General features: G+C 35.4%; 1 pseudogene; it reads left to right on the plus strand.

The window, feature by feature from the left end:
* The first annotated feature begins 15705 nt into the window (after window positions 1-15705).
* Window positions 15706-16634, plus strand: LOC119513765 (annotated as a pseudogene).
* The last annotated feature ends 430 nt before the right edge of the window (window positions 16635-17064 follow it).

Below are 17064 nucleotides of genomic sequence, written 5' to 3' on the forward strand. Positions count from 1 at the left end.
ATGTAGGTGTCAATGTAAAGTTACTATTTCTTATTTTATGTTTATAATACTTAATTTTGGTAAGTTTACAGAAAATGGACATATTTAAATATTTTTAAAGAAAATATAATTTGTAAAAACAATACTAGAAAACCAATTTTTTGATATTTAGCAAAAGTTTTATGAATGTCAACAGGCTTTAGACTGAAATACTCATTCTTGGGAATTTATCTTAAAGGAAAGGACAATATAAGATAGTCATATTGTAGCATTTTTACCTAGTAATATGAAAATATTTAAATAAAGCACAGCACATCGACTCAGTAGAATGTTTTACAACAAATGTAAATTATAATAAACTCTGTATCAGTGTGGAAAATGGTTAAACAACAAAAAAAAATTGAGTAATAAAACACAATGGAGATAGGTGGCAACCTCAGTGAAGGAACATCCCAGGGTTAATTCTCTGTGGTGCATAGTGCATGCTACTTGCTTCCAGGTTAGATTTCTGTGGCTCTAAGGGTCAGGGTGCTTCATGACTCCAGTGCCAAGAACAGTTTCAAGCTGGTACCTGGAAATTGAGTTGGGGCTTAAAGGACAAGCTGTGCTAAAAAAAGAACAAAAACAAAAACAAAACAACAACAACAAAACTGTAGGGAACTTCTGGGAAAGATGGTGAAGTAGGGAGCTCCAGGATTCACTCCCCCTCCAAAACAGCTAGTGGACAGGCAGGAATTGTCTCAAAAAACTGTTCTGGGGCTCCAAAGACCAGAGGAGCACTGTACCACATCCAGGGAAGAGCAGGAGGAAAAGGCTGAGAAACTGCAGTTTCTCAAACATGCTGCTTTAGGGTTTGGGCCCTGGGTGGCTGCTGTGAATAGAGAGAGTTATGGACATCCTCTTCTCTAATGGGAAGGGGAGGAGGGCACAGTTGAGAAATGATCATGGCTTTTATTGGTGAATTCAAATTGCTAGCTCCTGGACTGAACTTCTTTTTCCACCCATCCTGGACAGTGACAGTCCCTGGACATTGTTTCAACCAAATCCCCAACAGGAATGGAGATGGTGGAGGTTTATAGACACAGTACCTCCTTAGGGCTCCATGGAACAGTTTGCTGAAGAGCTTATTCTGTGAGGTCTGCCAGGAAAGCACAGCTCTTCATTAACAAGGTTTCTGGCATCTTTCCTGATCCTCTCACCAATGCTCTTTGGAGCTGGTCTGCACTGCCTTCATGGGTTACTGGCCCTGTATTGGCTGGGAAATACTGACTTTGGAAAGTCCTCTCTGGGGTAACCCTTCTCCCAGATTTTGCCTGAGCAAAAGCAGTTAAAGGCAATGAAAGTGTTCTAAAAAAACTGGAGACAACAAAAACAAATAGAAGAGATCAAGGTTTCTGGAGAAGGAACAGAGGAAAGGAATTTTTCCCCTGGGGGTGAAACAATTGCACAAATAGTTCAATCTTTAATATTATACCATAATTCCAGGGCAAGAATCAGATGAAGAAGAGCTGGAAAAATCTGATCAGTTAAAGATGGTCAATTCTAAAGGTCTAGAATAAGTTGAACCAAGATTCAATGAATAGCCTTAACACAGAACCAATCAATAATTAAACCCTAGACAAGAGAGAGAAACTGAACTTCAGAGTAAACTCAACAAGATAATCAAATGCTTAGACATCAGCAAAAAATTACAAGTCACATTAAAAAACAAGAAGATACAGTCTAGTCAAAGGAACAAGTTAAAACTTTAGAGGAGATACAGATTTGAAACAATTAATCAATGATATTCAAACAAGTCCCCTAAATAATTCAAGAAGATAAAGGGGAATATGGCTAAAGAGGTAAAGGATATTAAGAAGACACTAGATGAGCATAAAGAAGAATTTGAAAGTATATAAAGAAACATAGAAGAAATGTTGGGAATGAAATACACAATAAAAGATATTAAAAATACACTAGAGTCATGCAACAACAGATTTAAACAGCTAGAAGAAAGAATAAGTGAACTAGAAGACGGAACAATCAAATTCTTACAGATAGAAGAACAGATAGCAAAAAGAATAGAAAAAAAAATAAGCAGGTCCTCAGGGATTTGAATGACAGTAAAAAACATACAAACATACATGCCATGGGTGTCCCAGAAGGAGAAGAGAAGTGAAAAGGGGCAGACAGAATATTTGAAGAAATAATGGCCCCAAATTTCCCAACTCTTATGAAAGACATAAATATATATGTCCAAGAAGTGCAAGATATTCCAAACAGAATAAATTCTAAAAGGCCTACCACAAGTCACATACTAATCAGAATGTCAAATGCCAAAGATGAAGAGAGAATCCTGAAAGCAGAAAGAGAAAAGTGATTTATCACATACAAGGGAACAGCAGTAAGCCTAAGTACTGATTTCTTATCAGAAAGCATGGAGGCGAGGAGGTAGTGTTATGTATATTTAAGGTACTGAAAGAGAAAAACTTTAAGCTAAGAATTCTTTAGCCAAAAAAGCTGCCCTTCAAATGTAAGGGAGAGTTTGAAATATTCACAGATAAATGGAAGCAGAAAGAGTTCATCAATGAGAGACCAGCCCTACAAGAAACACTAAAGGAGTTCTGCAGGCTGAAAGGAAAAGACAGTAAAGGGAGAAGGAATAACTAAAAGAATAAAAAGAGAGGCAAAAATAATATGGCATATAAAAGATATGGCATATAAAAACCAAAGGAAAAAATGGTTGAAGCAAGAACTGCCTTCACTGTAATAAAACATTGAAAGGTAATGGATTAAATGACCCCATCAAAAGATGTAGATTGGCAGAATGGATTAAAAAAAAAAGTATGATTCATCTATATGCTCTCTACAAGAGATTCACCTTAGATCCAAGGACACAAACAGGTTGAAAATGAAAGTTGGGAAAAGATATTCAATGCAAACAGTAGCCAGAAAAGAGCTGTGGTAGCTATACTGATATTGGACAAAATATACTTTAAAAGCAAAACTGTTACAAGGGACAAAGAAGGGAACTAAATATTAATAAAAGGGGCAATCCACTGAGAAGAAATAACAAACCTAAATATTTATGCACCTAATCATGGTGCCCAAAAATACATGAGGAAAACACTGTCAAAACTGAAGGGAGAAATAGATATCTCTACAATTAATATTTGGAGACTTTGATACACCACTTTCATCAATAGATGGAATATATAGACAGAGGATCAATAAAGAAAGAGAGAACTTGAATAATATGATAAATGAACTGGACCTTACAGACATATACAGAACTTTGCATCCCAAAGCAGCAGGATATACATTCTTCTTACATCCTCATGGATCATGCTTCAGGACAGACTACATGTTGGATCACAAAACAAGTCTCAATAAATTTAAATCAATTGAAATTATATAAGAAATTTTCTCTGGCCATAATGCAATGAAGCTGGAAATCAATAACAGGTGAAGAACTGGAAAATTTAAAAATATATGTAAGTTAAATGACACACTCCCAAACAATCAGTGAGATAAAGAAGAAATTGCAAGAGAAATCAATAAATATCTTGAGACAAATGAAAATGAGAACAAAACATATCAAAACCTATGGGATGCAGTGAAAGCTATGCTGAGAGGGAAATTTATAGCCCTAAATGTCAGCATTAAAAAAATAAGAAATAGCTAAAATCAAAGACCTAACTAAACACCTGGAAGAACTACAAAAAGAACAGTAAACTAATGCCATAGCAAACAGAGAGAAATAAAAAGATTAGAGTACAAATAAATGAAAATGAGAATTAAAAAAACAATGGAGAGAATTAACAAAACCAAAAGTTTGTTCTTTGAGAAGATCAATAATATTGATAAACCCTTAGCTATACTGCCAAAGAAAGAAAGAGAGAAGATTCAAACAAATAAAATCAGAAATGAGAGGGAGCACATTACTACTGACCTCACAGAAATAAAATGAATCATAAGAATATACTATGAGCACCATTATGCCAACAAATTAGAAAACCTAGATAAAATAGACAAATTCCTAGAAAGACATGAACAACCTACTCTGACTCTAAAGAAAATAGAAGACCTCAACAGACAAATTACAGAGAAAGAGATTGAATCAGTCATTACAAACCTCCCAAGAAAGAAAAGCCAAGGACTAGATGGCTTCACAGATGTATTCTACCAATCAATCCAAGAAGAATTGATACCAATCTTGCTAAAACTCTTCTTTTAAAATTGAAGAGGCGGGAACACAACCTATGCCAGTTTGGATGTATTATGTCCCCCAAACTGCCATTATCTTTGATGCAGTCTTGTGGAGGCCAATGTATTAGTTTTGATTGGGTTGGAACATTTTGATTGGATGTTTCCATGGAGATATGACCCACCCAACTGGGTGGTGACTTTTATTGGATAATTTCCATGGAGGTGTTACCCCACCCATTCAGAGTGGGTCTGAATTAAATCACTGGAGCCATATAAATGAGCTGACAAACAGAAGGAGCTGAGCAACTGAGAGTGGACATTTTGAAAAGGAGCTGCAGCTAAGAGAGGACAAAACACCTCAAGAGCAAGTTTGGAGAATGCCATTTTGAAATGCAACCTGGGAACAAGCAAATGCCAGCCTTGTGCCTTCCAAGCTAACAGAGATTTTCCTGACACCATTGGCCATTCTTCTGTGAAGGTACCCTATGGTTGACACCTTAGCTTGGACAGTTACAGCCTTAAGACTCTAACTTTGTAACCAAATAACCCTCTGTTATAAAAACCAATCCATTTCTGGTGTTTTGCATTCTGGTAGCATTAGCAAACCAGAACACTACCTAACTCACTCTATGAAGGCAAATTTACCCTAATACCAAAGCCTGATAAATAAATACTACTAGAAAAGAAAATTACTGTCAATTTCTCTAATGAATATGGGTGCAAAAATTATCTACAAAATACTCTCAAATCAAATTGAACAGCACTGAAAGAATTATATACCATGATTAAGTGGGTTTTATCCCAGGTATGCAAGGGTAGCTCAACACAAGAAAATCAATTTATGTTATACACCACATTAATAAATCAAAGGGGAAAACCCACACAATCTCCTTAATTGATGCAGAAAAGGCATTTGACAAAACCAGCATTCTTTCTCCATAAAAAAAGTCAAAAGCTAGGCAAAGAGAGAAACCTCATCAACATGAAAAAGGGCATGCATTGAAAACCCACAGCTAACATTGTACTCAATGGTGAAAGACTGAAATCTTCCACTCTAAGATCTGGAAAAAGACAAAGATGCCCACTCTCACCACTGTTATTAAACATTGGGCTAAAAGTACTAAGTAAAGTAGTTAAATAAGAAAAACAAATGAAAGCATTCAAACTGGAAAGGAAGAAATAAAACTTTCACTATTTGCCAATAACGTGATCCAATCTATAAGAAGTCCTGAGAAATCTACAACAAAGCTGCTAGAGCTACTAAAGGAGTTCAGCAAAGTGGGGGAATAAAAGATCAACATGCAAAAATCAGTAGTGTTTATATATACTAGTAATGAAGAATCTGAGGAGGAAATCAAGAAGAAAAAATCCGTTTACAATAGCAACTAAAAAATCAAATATCTAGGAGTAAATTTAACAAGGATGCAAAAGACTTGTACACAGAAAACTAAAATATCACTAAAAGAAATCAAATATGACCAAAATAAATGGGAGAACATTCCATGTTCATGGATCGAAAGACTAAATATCATTAAGATGTCAATTCTGCCCAAATTGATTTATAGATTCAATGCAATCGCAACCAAAGTTCCAACAGCCTAATTTTCAGAGATGGAAAAGTCAATTATCAAATTTATTTGGAAAGGTAAGAGGCCCCAGATAGCTAAAAACATCTTAAAAAAGAAGAATGAAGTTGGAGGACTCACTCTTCCTGACTTTAAAGCGTATTTCAAAGCTGCAGTGGTCAAAACAACATAGTACTGGCATAAAGATAGATATATTGACCAATGGAATTGAATTGAGAATTCAGAATTAGACCCTAACATCTATGGCCAGTTGGTATTTGACAGGGCTGCCATAAATGGGACAGAATAATCTCTTCAACAAATGGTGCTGAGAGAACTGGATATCCATATGCAAAAGAATGAAAGAGAACCCCTATCTCACACCTTATACAAAAATTAACTCAAAATAGATCAAAGACCTATCTATTAGAGACAGGACCATAAAACTCCTAGAAGAAATTGTAAGGAAGCATCTTAAATATCCTGTGGTAGGCCATGGTTTCTTAGACTTTACCTCCAAAACACAAGTAATGAAAGATAAAAAAGATAAATGGGACCTCCTGAAAATTAAAAACTTTTGTGATTCAAAGCACTTTGTCAAGAAAGTGAAAAGGTGACCTACTCAGTTGGAGAAAATATTTGCAAACCACACATCTGATAAGGGTTTAATATCCAGAATATATAAAGAAATCCTACAACTCAACAATAAAAAGACAAACAACCAAATTAATAATGGACAAAAGACCCCTGTGGGCACTGGCACTCCAGGTACTGAGACCCCCTGAAGGATAGTGGCTGTGACCTGTGTCTGAGCTGATTCACAGCCCCTCTACAGGACAGAGAGGGGGCTAGGACCTGTGTGGAGGAGGAACGAGGCAGCAGGGGCACATGGGGGCCAAATATGGCTGGCGGGCAGGCAGCTGGGCCAGGCACCCCTATATGGACAACAGCAGCACTGGCTGGAAGCCAGCTCTCTCCTGCATCTCTACACTGGCACCCCCAGATAACCATGGTTACTGTGGGAGGCAAAAGCAGCACCCTGGTGGAAGAGCCAGTCCCTGGCTGTGTCAGGAAATACAAATGGCTAAAAAGCACATAAAAAGATGCTCAACATCACTAGCTATAGGAAAAAGCAAATCAAAACCACAACATATCATTTTACACCTACTAGAATGGCCACTATTAAAACAAAAATACAAGTGTTGGAGAGGATGTAGAAAAATAGGAACACTCATTCCCTGCTGTTGGGAATCTAAAATGGTGCAGCCACTGTGAAAGACAATTTGGTGGTTCCTCAGGAAGCTGTGTATAAAATTGCCGTATGATCCAACAGTTCCCCCACTAGGTATATACTAGGAAGAACTAAAAGCAGGGACTTGAACAAACAATTGCCCAATGATGTTTATAATGGCATTATTCACAATTGTCAAAAGCTGGAAGCCTCTTACGTGTCCATCAACTGATGAATGGATAAACAAAATGATATATAGATAAAATGTAATATTTTTCAACTGAAGGAAAGAATGGAATGAAGTCCTGAATGCAACAACATGGATGAACCTTGAGGACATTTTGTTGAGTGAAATAAACAAGACACAAAAGGACAAATACTGAATGATCTCACTGATAGGAACTTAATTAGCACATTCACAGAGTTAGAATCTAGAATATAGGTTACCAGTGGATAGAACAGAAGTAGAGAATGGGGAGCTTATGCTTAATTTGGGCAGAATTTCTACTTAGGTTGATTGTAAATGTTTGGAAATTGATAGTGTTGATGGTTGCACATAATTATGAGTATAATTAACAGCAATGTGAATGTGGTTGAAAGGGGAAGTTTTGGGTTGTGCATGTTCCTAGAGGGAAAGTTAGAAGACAATACATGGGACTGTATAACACAGCAAATCCTATTGTGGGCGAAGGACTTGGTTAATAGTATATATATAAGAATGTTCTTTCATGAATTATAAAAATTCATATAATGTAGGACACTATTACAAGGTGTTAATAAAAGGGTGGTAGATGAAACAAAATACACCTAATGTAAACCATGGACTACAGTTAACAGTAATATTTTAATATTCTTTTATCACTTATAACAAAGGTACCAGACTAATGCAAAGTGTCAACAATAGCAGGGTATATGGGAATGTTATTTTTTTACCTGACTTTTCCATAAAACAACTCATCTAATTTTTAAAAATTACAATAATTTTTAAAAAATAAGCTAATGAAGGAAATTATGAAATACATATAAATTTATAGAGATAGAATTAGATCAGTGGTTATGTAGGGCTAGGGAAGGATAGAGGAATTGAGAGGTGACTGCTAAAAGATGTGGATTATTATTTTTTTTGAGTAATGAAAATGCTCTAAAATTGATTGTAGTGATGAATGCATAACTGTGATTATACTAAAAGCCATTGATTGTACATTTTGGATGGGTTGTATGCTATGTGACTATATCTCAATAAAACTGACTGAAAAAAGAAACAACTGTATTTGTATATGTACATATGGATATATAAAAACACTATGGGTGTTAATCATATGTATCAAAATATGCACACAAAATTCTGATTTTCAGTGATTTGTATGTAGGTTATTAGAAAATGCAGTGTTTAATGATAACTTTGAAGTAAATTGATAAAAGGGCTTAGCTTAAAATTTCCTTTGAAAGAAAAGCAGAAGGTATTTAGGGCTTGATTGAGTTACACATAAAAAGGTGAAAGGGAAGAGTAAAAATTGATTCTTGGGTCATTCATTCATGCATTCAAAACATATTTATTAGATTCTTTCTCTAGGCCAAGTCCTACGGGAACGCAAAAATAGTTATATCACAAGTCCTCAAAGTGGGGAAGAGAGAATTAACTATGTAGAGATAAAAAAAAAAAAACCAATAAGACCTATGATAAATATGATTTTGAAACAATTTTGCTAACTCATTTACTTCTTCATTCATTCATTCATTGACATAGCATCATAGTAGCTAACCTGAGCTTTGGGGTCAGAAAGCCCTGGAATCCTGGCAAATTACTGAAATTGGTGAATAGAATCAATATTATACCTGGTAAATGAATTCAATAAAATCAACCTCAGATTTCAGATGGAAAGTAAATGAGAAAATATACGTAAAATACCCAGAAACAAAGTGCAGATAGGTACAGATAGGAATGTCACTTTCCTTCTCTCTTTTTCTATTGATTCTGGAACCATCCTGAAAAAGAATTGCTTTCTGGAATGCAATGCACACCTTTATTTATGCCTTTGTTTTCTTACATGAAGGACACTCTCAGATTTTAGGGATTCTAATAAATGATTTTCTCTTACTAAAATACAATATCCTTTTTCTCTAAGTGAAGGATTTAAAAGGTCTCTTCAGGCTCCTTAAATATCAAAACTTAAAAGATTTAGGAATTCAGTATTAGTGCATCAGGAGTAAGCATATTAAATTTTCTTTGAAATACACTGGACATTTACAGCTAACATTAAATATTGAAGGCAAGGGAGATTTCCAAAATACATGCTAAATCTCCAACTTGATATCAAAAAAAGAATAAAGTTAGCAAATAGCCATCATTTGACATTATGCCAATGGAATCAATATAATCATCCTACAAAAGCATTACTAATCTAAGTCCTCTACTGATTTCTAGCCCTGGGTATTTTTAAGTAGCATAGCAGTAACTTCCAATTCCATTAATAGATCATCTTCACTTGTCTCTTTTCTGCACTGAAAAGAACAATACCAGACTTTTCTCACTGGATAGCTTCCAACTGAGCGAGAGAGATAGAGGAAAAAAGATGACATTACCCATATTGTACACTCTAGGGGATTTTACTGTTTCTAGGAGTATTATATTTCCCCTGAATGAAAGTACCCAAAGAGTGTGACGTTATTCTTTCAAAGAAGCTTTTCTTTTTTGCCTTATATTGACATGGTTAACAGCCTACTCTTAGAATTCCTCATAAATCGATACGGAACCTGACCTGAGCATACATATAAAGTCATATTTCCCCCAAATGTATCTTTCATCTGTGACTTTTTTTGGGATATTGTATTTCTCTTTGCAAAAGCCTCTTGATGAACACTGAATCAGTTGTCAGGTTAAATGCATAAGTAATCAATAATGCAACTCTAAATTTTTCCATCTATATTTGCATTTTTATGACTAAATAAAAAATACTGGTAGGAGAAAAGGACTCTTCTTGGTTCTTAGAGAAGTTAGGAATCATTTGAGCTCAATTATCCTTGCAAATGGAAGAAGCAAATTTATACATAATTCAAAAACATGAATAACAAAAAATTGTGTCATATTTGGCCTTGCTGTATGTAATTAGGGGACAGAGAATTTACGTTCCTGACATGAAAGCTGCAACAAGAGTGATGAGTAGGACTTGGACAGACTAAAGCAGTGGCACAAGATGCAACCCAAGAATGATGTAGACGAATAAATCTTGCTTAAGTACAACTGCAATGCTTTCTGTTCTGTTAGTAGCTAAATAAAATGTATTTTATTTCTGCTTCCATGAAAATTTAGAATTATAAGCTAGCTGACTTTTTCAGTGAGATATAAATAACCCTGAATTAAGATTCAGAAAACTTCAATTTTCATCCTCTCTCATTAACTCATAAGCTTTGTGTTATTATGCAACTAATGTTACCTTTCTGGATCTCAGGTAGTCATGTGTAAAATTATGGAATTGCATAAAGCCTTCTCTAGGGCCCTTTTCAGATTTTAAGATCAGTATATCTGTAATGACTTGTAACACTGAAGCTAACTCAGGAAAGAAAAGTGGGCCATAGCACTATTTCTTACACCCACAAACAAGATGTTTCTGTACTTGCTGTCTACCCTTTATCTCCTCCCATTCTTGCTTGAACCTGCCTCACCACTCTAAAAATACCTGTGCTAAGACACCAATGACTTCCACGCAATCATCTTACTAGACCTTTCAGCAACATTTGACACAATGAATTGCTTGCTTTTTCTTGAAACACTTTCTTTATCTGGTTCCTGGAATATCATCCACTCTTAAATCTCTTCTCTTAAACCTCAATATGCTACTCCTCAGTCACTTTTGCTTGATCCTTATAGTCAAAGCCTGTAACATTTGAAGCACCCCAAAGATCAGTTCTCAGACCTCATCACTTTATCCACGCTCACTACCTAAATGATCTTATTAGGTTCCTGGGCTTTAAAAACATAGTAGCAACACGAAATAGGTATCTCCCAACTAGATCTCTCCCTTTCATCCCAGCTTCAAAATCCAACTCTCTACCCAATGTCTTCATTTGGATATCAAATACATATTTCAGACATAACAAGTCCAAAACCAGTATCTTGCCTTCAAATCTTCTTTCCATCTAGTTTTCCTCATCTTAGTAAAGGACAATCACATTCTTTCACTGGTTCAAGTAAAAACTGCCAAGATCCTTCCTAACCTAAACCATTTTCTTCACAGCACCTCTGCTCTATAATTAGAAAATCTTATTGTTTCTTTTCCTTTCTTAAAATATTATAAGTGGACAGAAATTTATTAATCCTACTTATTGTTCATTACACACTCATTTGTCCACATATAGATTCATTTTATTTATTTATATTTTATTCATTTGTTTGTTTTTAATAATGTAATAAACACTCATGAGCCCATCATTTAATATAAAGACTGGGACTCAACGGATGATTTATATATTCATTCCCCATGCTCCTAACTCATCCCCCTGCCACTCCTAACCCTAAGTAACAACTGTTGAGATTCTTGGCTCCCCATTTCTTTGGTATTTTTTTCAATACGTCTTACCATTTATTTTTAACTGTATGTTATTTTCATAAAAAGTCTTTCATGGTATATTTAAATTTATTTTTTACTCAATATCATATTGCTCATATTCAGTCACATTGTTGCACGTGGCCAAGGTTAAATCATTTTGACTGCTGAGTAGTATTTCATTGTAAAAAGAGTCCACAGTTGATACATCCACTCTCATGTCATTTAGTCCAAGTACTGTTTCCAGATTTGGGCCACTGTGAACAGTGCTCCTATGAACAATCTTTTCCATATGGCAAAGTTTTCCTCAGGTTGTAGAAGATGTTTTAGTGCCTTCCCAGAGTCTCAGGGATTTCTTTACTTATTGCTGTTGTCACTGCTGCTAACAGCTCTTATCTACAATCTTCCCTCCAGGATTATTCTTGAGAAATTGAAAATTCCAGAATTGCCTGGATTGTTCTCCCCTCTGCTCTCCCAACCTGAGACAGCTGGGAGTCAATGATAGTGTACAAAAGCCCTGCTACCTTGCTTGAGGCAAGGAAGACTGCAGAAGGTCACTGAAACCACAGGCTTCCTTAGCTTACTTACTTTCCCTACCCTGCTTTCTAAGTTCTTTATAAATTTCCCGAGTGCACTTCCTTAAGGTATTATTGCTCAAAAATGCATGTCTGCTTCTAGGGGATTTGACCCAAGACAAAGGTATGGGTTGTAGGGAATAAGAAAGTACAACTTTGCAAGACAGTGTCTAACTGTTTTGCAAAGTGGACATAGTAATTTACATTTCCACCAGTAATAAGTGATTGTGTAGATCCATTTCAGCTCCATCACTTGGTATTGTCAGATTTAAAAAAAAAAAAAAAAAATTGCTGACAAAGTTGATTAAAAAAAAATAGGACCTCTTTACAGTCTTGATAGACTGTTTTATGATTATTCTTAAAGTTGAGTATTTCTTCATATAATTATTGGCCATCTGTATTTTTATAACATGCTGATTAATGTCTTTTTCCCATTTTTATTAGTTCTCTGAGCTTCTCTAATCAAACTATAGGAGATTTCTTATGCATTATTGATATTAACCTCTTGTTGTTTGTAAGTATTGCAAATATTTACAAGTTTTAACTTGTCTGTTTTATACTTCCTTTAGTGTTTTTGAAGAAAAAAAAGATGAAAAAAATTTAATATGGTCAAATTTAACAACTTTCCTTAAACAGCTATATATTTGAACAAATATTTGTTTTGATTTAAGAAAGGTTTCCCTATCTCAATGTCTAAAATTTTAAATGTAGTGTGTTCATTCCTCAGATCTGGGTAGTTTTATTCCCATTATGATCTCTTCAACTCTGGTATATAAATGTGTCATTTAATTTTTAATTATTCAGGAAATGTTGATATGTATTTTGTTACTCATGTCTAACTTAATCATTTTGTGATTAGAGAATATGGTCTGCGTATACTTTTTCTTTGGAATTTTTTGAGGTTTGCTTTTTAGCCTTTTGTGGTAGATTAAGGTATGTACCCCAGAAAGAAAAAACATGTTCTTAATGTTAATCCATTCCTTAGGTATGGATCCATTGTTAATAGGATCTTGAGAAATGTTACTTCAGTTAAAGCATGGCTCAACTGAATCAGTTTGGACTTTAATCCAGATTACTGTAGCCCTTTATAAGCAGAATGAAATTCAGATATAGAGAGAAAGCCAGGAGAAGCCAGAAACCAAAAGTCAATGGAACCCAGAGGAGAAAGGAGAAGACATTTCTATGTGACAGAAAAGCCAAGGAAGCCCAAGGACTGCCAGCAGACAACCCCAGAACACCACAGTCTTCAGGGAGAAAGCATAGCCTTATTAATACCTTAACACCTCATTTTTTTATTTCTCCTAGCTTCAAAACTGAAGCTCCTATTTTTTAAGCCAATTCAATGTATGATATTTGTTTTAGCAGACAGGAAACTAGGATACTTTTTTTACACAATCAGTATTTGTGAATGTTCCATATAGAACTCAGAAAAATTTTCCAATTGTTGGATGCACTTTTTATAATTGCTACAGATCAAGTTTATTCATTTTCTTTTACTGATATTTTTCTCTCTTTAGCATTTGAAATTTTTTTGCATTGAAATTTCACAGTAGTATGGTAATTTATCTAATTTCTCCTTGCAGTTCTATAAATTTTTATTTCATAGATTCTGAGAATTTTTTTAATTATGTTAATACATACTAACAATTTCTATGTCTTTTTGGTAAATAAAACATTCTATTCTTATGTAGTGATCCGCCTTGACACTTTGATGCTCTATCCTTTAAATCATCTCCTGTAGTACATTTATCACAAAGAAGCCAGAGTGATTCTTTCAAATATAGGTCATAGCATGCCACTCTTTGGTTGAAAACTCATTTTTCCCTTCAGCTTAGTATGAAACCCAAGAGCTTATCCTGAAAATGGCTGCATTGCTTAACTCATCTCCTACCACTCTCCCCCTTGCTCATTCTGCTCCAGCTATAGTAGATGCTTTGATTTTCCTTGACTAGGCCAAATATGTGCTTGTCTCAGGATCTTCAATTTCCTTTATCCTTTGCCTAGAAGTTATACCCCCCCAACTGCCTGACTTACTTATTTCCTTTACTCAAATACCGTTATTGAAACACCCTATATAAAATACCACTCCTAGACCACACCATCTCTTTCCGGCCTTTACCCTATTTTTTGTATTTTTAAAGAATTTTCGCCGTCATTGTTTTTCCATCATTTCCATAAGAGAAGGACTTTGTTATTTTCACCATCTGACACATAATCCAGACTGACTGAATAATTTTGTCCATTCCTAAAGAATCCCTCTTCCCTGTCTATCCCTTATTTTAGTGAAAGACCTCACTCTTCAAACAATTGTTACAAGTGATATATACCAAGGTGTGTAAGATTAAGAGTGTGTGTTTAGTGTTGGGTTTTTCCTTTGGGAGAACAGGAATGAATATATACTGAGAATATAACTGATACAAAAGAATATATACATGCAGACTTCAAAATATCAGAAAGCAACATGGACATAAATTCAGGAAACTTCAGAAACTTATCTTGAATAATTAAATATTTTGGAGGACATGAACTATGATGGCCAAAGGAGTGTGTCACTCAAAACTCTCTTCAAAAGAAAACCAGTCAGGAGGGATATAATCAGTTGGCAGCCTCCACTTGCCACAACTTTGGGATATACTGCAGTGTTCAGGCCAAGGCACGTTCTCTTGAGGGTACCCCCAGACAAGGACTGAGCATGGTGAGGCAGTAGTACTGAGTCATTTCTCCCAAGGTACTCTAACTCTAATGGGAAATTGTGCTCTATGGCTCCAACCAAGGTTGTTCAAGACCTTCTCAGAGCTCATCACAATTTGTGGTTCTCTCTACCCAATCTTCCTTCCCTCCATCTCTCCCTTCACAGATGTCTGACCTGCATTACAGGCTAACTGTGCTGTCTGCCTACTTCTGTTTCATCCCCCATGTAGCCTCCACAGCCATTTCCACTAATATGTATTTTTTACTTCTAATTCCATCTTGGTGTCTACTTCCCAGAAGACCCAAAGTGGCAACAAACATAGGCCCTTTTTTTGATGGGACCTGTTACAGGCTAAAGCACCAAGGTTTGAATAAGATAGGTTGGAAATTTCCTTGCTTATTTTTCCTTTATTCAACAAATATTAGAGAATCTGCAATGTAGTCATATGATTATTGTAAGAACAACCATAGGGTTATAATTAAAGCATTTCAATTTCCGGTTCACATTATAGTCTTCTTTGGAAGTCAAAGAAAACATCTCCTCCTGTTCTTCCATTGTCCATGTCATGATTGTAACCTATCAGAATATTGCCATACGTCTTGTGAATAACTTTCTTTTTTAATCAATAGGTTTCACTGTAGTCAGATTTGTGAAGTTATAATAAGCCATAAAAATCAAGAGAATGAAGTAGCTAACTACCTAATTAAATTGAAAAATAGAAGTACAAAGTCAAAGTAGAAGATTTTATTTCTGGAATGCTTAAATCCCCTAAAAAGTGGAATCAGAATAAAAACACAAAATCATGTATAAAACCATTCCAAGAGTTTAGAATAGATTCATTAATAAAATATGGTTGATAGTGGAACTATTGAGCATAATCCAGGAAGGAAGGGCATCAGAAATCTGGAGACTATTTTAACTAAAAAGCAACATGGCCAATGCCCTGGCCAATACCAACTGTGAGTGCTGCAAGGGGGTTTTTGTGCCTGCTGAGAATATCATGTACAGCAATGATGAGCTATACCATCAGCAGTGTTCTGTGTGTGCTCAGTGTTTCCAGCAGTTTCTAGAAAGACTTTTCTATGAGTTTTAAGGAAGGAAGTGCCGTGAACATGATTTTCAGATGCATTTTCCTCCTCGCTGTCATCAGTGTGGTGAATTCATCATTGACTGCGTTATTAAAGCCATGAATAACAACAGCTGGCATTCTGAGTATTTCCACTGTGATCTCTGTCAGGAAGTTTTGCACATATTGGGTCGCTCATGAATGTTGGGAGACATCTCTGTAACCCTGTCATAATTGTCAGAAAGACAGAGGACTTGGAAAATACATTTGCCAGAAATGCCATGCCATCATTGATGAACAACTTCTGACAGTCAAGAATGACCCTTACTATCCAGATCATTTCATCTGTGCCAACTGTGAGAATGAGCTGACTGCCAATGCCCAGGAGCTGAAAGGGGAACTGCATTGCTTGCCATGCCATGATAAAAGGGATATCCCCATTTGTGGTGCTTGTCAATGGCCCATTAAAGGGCATGTGGCAAATGCCATGGGCAAGCCGTGGCATATGGAGCAATTTGTTTATACTAAGTGTAGGCCATTTCTCGGACATCAGCACTGCGAGAGGAAGGACTTTGCATATTGTGACACCCACTGAAACCAGCTGTTGTGATGATTGTTTCCACTGTAACTGTGTTATAGAAGGAAATGTGGTTTCTGCTCTTAATAATGTCTGGTACATGAACTGTTTTGCCTGTTCTACCAGAAACATTAAATTAAAACTCAAGAATAAATTTGTGGTGTTTGACATGAAGCCAGTCTGTAAGAAGTACTCTAAAAATTTCCATGGGAGCTAAAGAAAAGACAAGGAACCTGCTAAGAGAAGAAGTAGTTTCCTTTATTTTATTTTTTTCTCTTCTATGCAAAAAAAAGAAATTACCAAAGTTACTAAACTTGGTCCACCTTTATTTAAAGCTATACCTCAAAACAGTTCAGAATGAAGGGGACCTACATGAATGGTTTACTTCATCACCTTTTTCTTATTAAAAAAGAAAAACAAGTTTGTGTAATCATACTTAAAACAGTTAAAATCAGGATTTGCTTTTTTTAACCCATATTAGTTTATGGACACATAGACTATGCTTGATAGCAAAAAATCACATGATTATATGCTAAATTTTAATTAAGCCCTAAAAATTAAATATAGCTTTTTAACATAAAAGTAAGGAGTCAGTTTTTACATGACTCAGGTAAAATATATATATTTTATTAATAATAATAATGTGC

The sequence above is a fragment of the Choloepus didactylus genome, chromosome 2 (genome assembly GCF_015220235.1).
Source record: "Choloepus didactylus isolate mChoDid1 chromosome 2, mChoDid1.pri, whole genome shotgun sequence".
NCBI lineage: Eukaryota > Metazoa > Chordata > Mammalia > Pilosa > Megalonychidae > Choloepus > Choloepus didactylus.